Here is an 8,033-nt window from a genome sequence, read left to right on the forward strand (position 1 = left end):
CAGTTTTTTGACTCTCAGTATATATCAGAGTTTTTCTCGAAGCAACTGTCAACGTTCTCAACCGTTTTTCAACTCTCTCTCTCTCTCTCATTCTCTCTCTTCTCTATCACTCTCTCTCTTCTCTCTCACTCTCTTTTAAGCCAATCAGAGTCCAGAAGGGTACACCAATTGCTATTATAGTAGTATAGATTATTATTATTTATAATAATATGATCTGTTGACCCTGTTTTTTGGCTTTTCCCTACAAGGACACGTGGCAGGATACAAGCCATAGATGAAGGATGACGCAGAGTAATCACGATGAATGATCACATTTGATGCCTAACTATAGAAAAAACCTTAAAGGCAATGTGGCAATGGCTAAGAGAATGAGGAGAGGAAATATTTAGATAAAATTAGAGGCTATGAATTGTCTAAATTGAGGGGTCGATATCTGAAAATTGAGCCCCATGTACTTGTAAATTACATATTTAAACTCACTTCATCCTAGAGAGGTAGAATGAAATAGATTGAAGATTTGAAGGTCCATCAAGGGTGTTCTTGGTGTATTGAGTGCTTGGAAAAAGTCAACAGAGAAGTGTAGAGGCTGATCTGCATCATGAAAATGTCGTGATCGTGATGAAACATAGGGATTTAAGATTAATATCTTGCATTACATTGATCTATCTTCAATAAATCCACTTAGGTAGATCATATCCCTTTCATCATCACTATCCACCATCATTCATTATTATCCATCATCATATACCATCTATGTCCCATATCATTTACCACCTACGTCATGTATCATCTACGCTCTTGTCTCATGTTTCTCTCTCTAGTCACCTAAAAAACCCTAGATTACAATCTTCCTCCATATCATTCCTCACACAAACTTATGAGTGTCCTCACGACATACGAGCAAGCTTCGGGCCAGCTCGTAAACACCTCGAAGAGTATCTTTATAGTTGGTCCTTCCACTACTATAAAGCGCACTCAGATCATCCAACACTATACTCGATACTCACGAGGATGTCTTCCTTTTGAATATATTGCATGCCATATCTTTTTGGGACCCACGAGGCATTATTACTTTGATACCTTGTTGGGTAAACTCCGAAAGAAACTAGAGGGATGGAAACTCTGTTTCCTATCACCTGGTGGGCGTATCCAACTTATTTGACATGTCCTCATGAGTATCCCATTGCATATCCTGGCGGTTCATTCACTGTCTTCTACGGTCCGCTGCTCAGTGGAACGACTATGCGCCCGTTTCTTATGGTCATGTCACCTCGAGGGAGAGTACCGCCACCATTGGGTTTCTTGGGAGAAAGCATGTCGGCCGACGGACGAGGGGGTCTAGGGATCAGACGCCTCACGAATGTCCAGGACATGCTCCAAAAGAAGCTCGTATGGCGATTGCGCACCACATACTCATTATTGGGTTGTTTCATTTACACCAAGTATGGCGAGTGGGCCCATCGAGAGGTTGACATTCGGGGTCCTCGGCGATGGCGGACGTGGCAGCGCCACTGGCTTCAGCTTGCCTAGGTCACCCACTGGCACATTGGACGAGGCGAGATTAGCGCCTGGTTTGATACCTGGCATGCTGATGAACCACTCGCGTGCCATCCACAGTTTGTCCCACATGAGGTGAGACTAACAGTGGTACAACTGCTTAGGAGAAACACGCAACAGCTACTGCAGCAGCATGGCCTCCCCCTAGATACGTTACTTGAGGTCTAGAGAACCTCACTCGGGTCCACTCCTGACTTTGCCATTTGGACGCTCACAACCAAAGGAACATACTCGTACAAATTCATGGGAACATTTTCGTGAGAAATCCCCCATCCAACACTAGGGTCGCCGCATCTGGCATCCGGCGATCCTTCCTCGAGCCTCCTTTTTCCTCTAGAGACTCTTGCATCGCGGCCTACCGACTGATGATCGTGTGACCCATAGAGGTTACTCTCTAGGTTCCCGGTGTCACTACTGTCCCACAGCTCCACACACTGAGACCATGGACCACCTTTTCTTCCAGAGTGAGACAACACTCGCATGCTGGCGCGTCATCACCGAACATTGTCATCCTATAACCCCATCTGAGTGTTTTGGCAAGTTTCTTATCTCGCCAACACGCTCTACACGGAGTCCCATCCTACATATCACCATAGCTTATCTACTATAAGAGATATGGAAAGGGCGAAATTCTTCTCGCTTTGCAGGTACGCCCATGCGCGTCGTGGATATCATGCGTCGAGTCTAACTATGGCTAAGGCGCGTCCACCATCTAATCCCCCCTCGCGCCAGCAGATCAACACTCGCGTGCGACCTCCTTCGCTCCGTGGGCATTCAAGTGACCCCCACCCCCATCCACATTCAATATCGAGTTGTTTATTGGCTTCCACCGCCAATAGGCATCCTTAAATTGAATGTGGATGGTGCGGCCAAAGGGAACTCGGGGCCAGGGGGAGGGGGTATCCTCCGGGACCATACGGGGAGTATACTCTTTGCCTTTTCTTCTTTCTACGACATACAGACTAATACAGTAGCCGAGGCTATGGCGATCCGTGATGGTCTACTCCTCTATGAGGAACGGAACCTTCACAATATCGTCGTGGAATCGGACTCACAGATATTAGTTGATATGCTTCGTCTAGGTACATGCTCCCAGTGGTGACTACACCGAGTATGGCAGGACATCATGCGGTGCCGACCTCGCACAAGATGCTTTCGTCATCAGCTGCGGAAGGGCAACCAGATAGCAGATGCTCTCGCCAACCATGCGGTACATGCACGAACCCCCTCCTCCATCTTTCTTTCTTGGCAGGCGCTTCCTCCGACAGCTAGAGGATGTTATCGCGTCGATCGTCTCGCCATGCCGACCCTCCGCACACGACGCATCCTCGTAAGCCCACAGGATTGGAGGATTGTGTGGAACGCTGGAGCAAGAGGGGTGGACTACGCCCGCCTCGACTAGAGTCCTCACCACGCCCTTCATCGACCCCATTCTACAGAGGCGTGGACATCTCCTAAACGACATCATCATCGCGGGGCAGATCTAGTGGGACGACGACGTGCACACTTCCCCGAGCGCCTGCAAGGTATCATTTATGTATCTTTTCTTTTTCTCAACATGGGCGTGGATGAGTGGGTTCCGAGTGTAATTGGGATATTTATACTCGCTCCACGCCTATAAACATTGACAAACACTTCACTTTATAAATAAAATCCCCTTGGGTGGCGTCCAGGGCACGGATGGATCGGTCTACGGGCACAACCCTCGGGTTGGCCGTAACCGGCACCGTGTTTTTTTCCAATATTTTTTACAAAAAAATTCCTCACTCAACCCCTACATCCACAACCTTCATCACTATGTCTCATCCCATCATCTCCATCGTACCTCATCTTCAAACCCCAAAACAAATCATAAACCCTAATTTCAATATTTATTCTTATCATTCCCCTTTTACATCATCTCTTCTTACCATCACCTCCTCTTATCTTCCTCTATCCCACTCTCTCATTTTTACTCGCTTCGTTCACATTCCACTTTCCATCACTCATGGTATTATTCATCTTATTCATATTAATATAGTTATTATCCCCATCTCATACCACCATTTTCATCTTATCACTACCTCTTATCCTAACATGCTATGCCTCGTTCACATAAAATCATCATATTGAGAGCAAGTTATTTCCCTAAGATCCACTCTGTGGAGACTACCCATACTCATCTACTATCTAGCACATCTATCTGAATATTATAACTTTTATTGATTAAACTCAAATAATATATGATTTAATCTTATACTAAATTTGAGTTTATCAAAATTATGGAGGGAACTTTGAGTTTATCAAAATTCAAGATACTTGTAAAAAAAATCTTTGAATTCGCTTCCCCTAAGGGAGGAAAATTGAAAAAGAGAGGGGGGTTTTTTGAAGGTCCATCAAGGTTTTTTAGTGTCTTGAGTGCTTGGAGAAATCAACATAGAGGTGGGCAGGATGATCTGCATCATAAAATTACTTTGATATTGGCAGAATGTATGGATTTTAGGTTAATATCTTCCCTTTCATTTTAATTCTCCATCACATTCATTAGTTACATCCATATCTCCTCCCTCGTCACCTCCATTCCAATCCATCATCACTCACCATCACATACCTCTTAACTTTTATATATTCCTTCTCATCCTACCCGAATCAGTATGTTGAGATAATTATATCCCTAAGATCCATACGTCATCCACTAGAATTACTCATCCACTAGATAGATTTATTACGTCACTTTTGGTTTATAATTGTATTGATTAAACTCAAATAGACAATGATGTAACTTTAAACCCACATTTGAGTTATTCTGAGGGTTTTATTTTTTATATTTCTAACATCTAGTTCATAGAAGAAGTACAACCATCCATCCATAGTATGTCTCTAGTGTCTCAAGCCTAAAGACCAATTACGCAATTGTTATATGAATCAATATTCATTTACAGTTTGGTATAATAAATTTCAGGGATTTACATGAAATCAATTCAGCAACCTATTTCCCCAAAGAGCATTCACTATCCATCCTTATTTTCTCAAGACTCTGTTGGATCATGTATAACTTCGGTTATTATTATAAGTAGCACGCATACACTATAATGAATATATTTTATTCATGAAAATGAAACAAGATATGGAATGTGAGATTGGCTTTATGACCATATATATTTAAATCTGTCATTATTTCAGCATTCCATTTGTGATAAGTTTAATCACTAGATGTTATGACACAAACTCATGCTCACATTTTACATCTCATCTATTCAAAAATAATTTTAGACTTTTTATTCTGATGGCATGTGTCCCTGCGCATAAAAAGGAATTTACCATAATATAAATGGTAAATAGAGTTCATAGAAATGAGTTCATAGAAATAGTATCACATGTATATTTCACAATAGTAGCACTTTTTGCAATGAATTGGGAGGCCAATCAATGATCACATCATAGATTTGTTATGCCTAATGATTGGTGTCTGACTGTGACACATGATGAACTAAATAAATCCAAACATCTTAAAACCCCTTGAGTGTTTTTTTAAGAAAAATATGTTCTAATTTAGAAAATTCCAAAAAAACCTGAATTAACATTTTCTTCATTTACATACATAAATATCCATATTTTGAAAATTAATGAATAGGCTGTCTGTGGTCAATGATTTGGGAGTATCCAAATTAATGGTATCGGGACACGTGTGAAATTCAAAATAAACCCCACAAAAATCTTTAAATCACTTCAAAACTTCAGCCAAATATACTTGAATTTATAAAATTAATATCTGTATAAACCCTATGTCAGAAAAAACTATGAAATTAAAAAAAAAATTAAAATTCAAAATATTAATAAAAAATATATTTAATAATTTTAATCTTGCTAACATGCATATATAATAATAAATGTAATTAATATGTAAATTGAGTAATGATGATGATGTAAAAAAATATTGTACTTCACCCGTTCTTCATCTCCCGCCTCTCATTGGATGCCCTCCCTTGCCTGTGTGATGCAAATCATGAACATCCATCTCGAATCGATGAGAAAAATAAAAAAATGATATGTCTAGGACCATGTGGATACTTATAGAGTATGCACATGTATGGCTGACGACACAAGTTATTTGGTTATTGTTAATAACTTTAAATATTTGTATGCATTAATATATTTAGAAATACATGTTATGAATATTGATATGATTAAATCTATGTTTGGAGTGGTACTCTAGTTTTTGTGGATTTAATGGTGTTTTTAAGGATTTTTTGACATCATGTTCTTAAAGAAATTAAGAACATGATATATTTATTATATTATATTCACAGGGATATTAATTTTATAAGTCAATATATATTATATGTTATGAATTAGTATTCATTTTATAATGATTTATTATTATTATTTGCCTTCAATTGTGCACCATCATGTGTTGTTGAGATAATTTAAAGTACACCTGATGCTGAAGTGGCATACAGAAATGCATCACCACGACGCACAATTAGGGATCGGCAAACGTCATCTGTCATGTCACACATCATCGTGACGGACGCGCGATGGTGACGGTGACAGATTCTGTGGGGCGTGATGGTGACATGACGATGACGAGGTAGTCCGGAGGCGTGACGTGACAAAAGGTTCGTCACGGATGACGTCCGTGACGGATTTTTAATAAAATTTAATAATGAATTTGGGGACAGATAAAGGGAAATTTTTTTTATTAAATACATTTTAAGAATTAATTTGTTCCCGGGAAATGTGAAAAAATGAACGATTTTGTGACGTATGGATTAATATGTTATGATAATCAAATTATTGACTTAAAATTGGGAATGTAGATAAATTATTAATTAAGTTCTTCATTGAAAATTTGAAGAATATAGTAATTCATTTGTTGACAGAAAAGTGAAGACATTGAATTATTTTTTATATACAGTTAAGTAATTAATTTGTTGACAGGGGATGCAAGGAATTATTGTAGTAATTAATTTATTGACCGAGAAAGTAAGGATTTATTGACGCAGACTTGAATAGAATTGAATTTTTTTAAAGATTGAAAATTAATAGTTACACTTTAATAATGCAAATTATGAGTTTAATAATTTAATAAATTAACATCCTGTTGGAAAAATGTAGTGTTTACTGTCTTATGATTAAATATGTTGTGATAAGAAAATTGTTGACGTAAATTTGGGAATATAAGTAATTTAGGATTTAAGTTCTTGGTTGGAAATTTTAATATTTAGAGGGCTGAGAAGAGTAGAAAGGATTAGAAGAGCTTGTCAGCGCCGCGTTGAAGTGAATCGCTACTTGCATAAAGGATTCTGCTACTTGCAGAATGGCTAGTGCCTGAAAAAAACCATAAGGTTTTAATGTCAATTTTAAATCCCTTTCCCCCAAAAATCAGGGATCTATGATGGAAATATATCCCCATTCAAGTTCATTTCAAAGCAGTGAGACATTTGAACAAATGAAACACGATAATTAAAAGAATGGGAAAAGGGAATTCTAATTAAATTCTATTAGAACTGGAAATATCTTTTCCCTTATTTCTTTGAAATACCCGATTTTTCCTGAGCATAACACGAGACTTTTTCAAACATCAATTTAATAAATACCGAAGGTTCATCCCGTTCAACGATTTTCCACCCCAAAGAAATAAAACAAATATAATAATTTCCACTTTGTCTTTTACGACAAGTATATATTTATATATTTTCGCGGCAGTTATTCTCGTTAATGGGCGCGGCGTTGTCTCTTTTGATTGGTCCTTTACACTGCGCCACGTGGCAACAGCGACTGGCGAACTTTCAGCCCTACAGACAGTTACAGGAGAGAGACAATAGTGTGATAGAGAGAGAAAAGAAAGGAGAGAGATAGAGAGAGAAAAGAGAGAAGAGAGAGAGAGACGAGAGAGAGAAGGACAAGAGACAGATAGAGAGTGAAGAGAGATAGACAAGAGATAGATGGAGAGAGAAGCGAGAGAGAGATAGACAAGAGATAGATAGAGAGAAGAGAGAGAGAGATAGACAAGAGATAGAAATAGAGAGAAGAGAGAGAGACAGGAGATAGATAGAGAGAGAAGCGAGAGAGAGATCGAGAAAGAGAGAGGCAAGAGATAGATAAAGAGAGAAGCGAGAGAGAGATAGAGAATGAAGAGAAAGAGAAGAGATCGATAGAGAGAGGAGAGAGATAAAGAAAGAAGAGAGAGAGAGACAAGAAATAGATACTGAGAGAAGCGAGAGAGATAGAGAAAGAAGCGAGAGAGAAGAGATCGATGGAGAGAGAGATAAAGAAAGAAGAGAGAGAGAGAAGAGATAGATAGATAGGGAGAGAGAAGAGAGGGAGACAAGAGAGAGAGAAGAGAAAGAAGAGAGAGAGAAGAGAAAGAAGAGAGAGAGACAAGAGATAGATAAACAGGGACAGAGAGAAGAGAGAGAAGAGAGAGAGAGAGAGACAAGAGATAAATAGAGAGAGATAGAGAGAGATAGAGAGAGACAAGAGAGAGATAAGCA

Source organism: Wolffia australiana, chromosome 16, assembly GCF_029677425.1.
Source record: "Wolffia australiana isolate 7733 chromosome 16, ASM2967742v1".
NCBI classification, from domain to species: Eukaryota; Viridiplantae; Streptophyta; class Magnoliopsida; order Alismatales; family Araceae; genus Wolffia; species Wolffia australiana.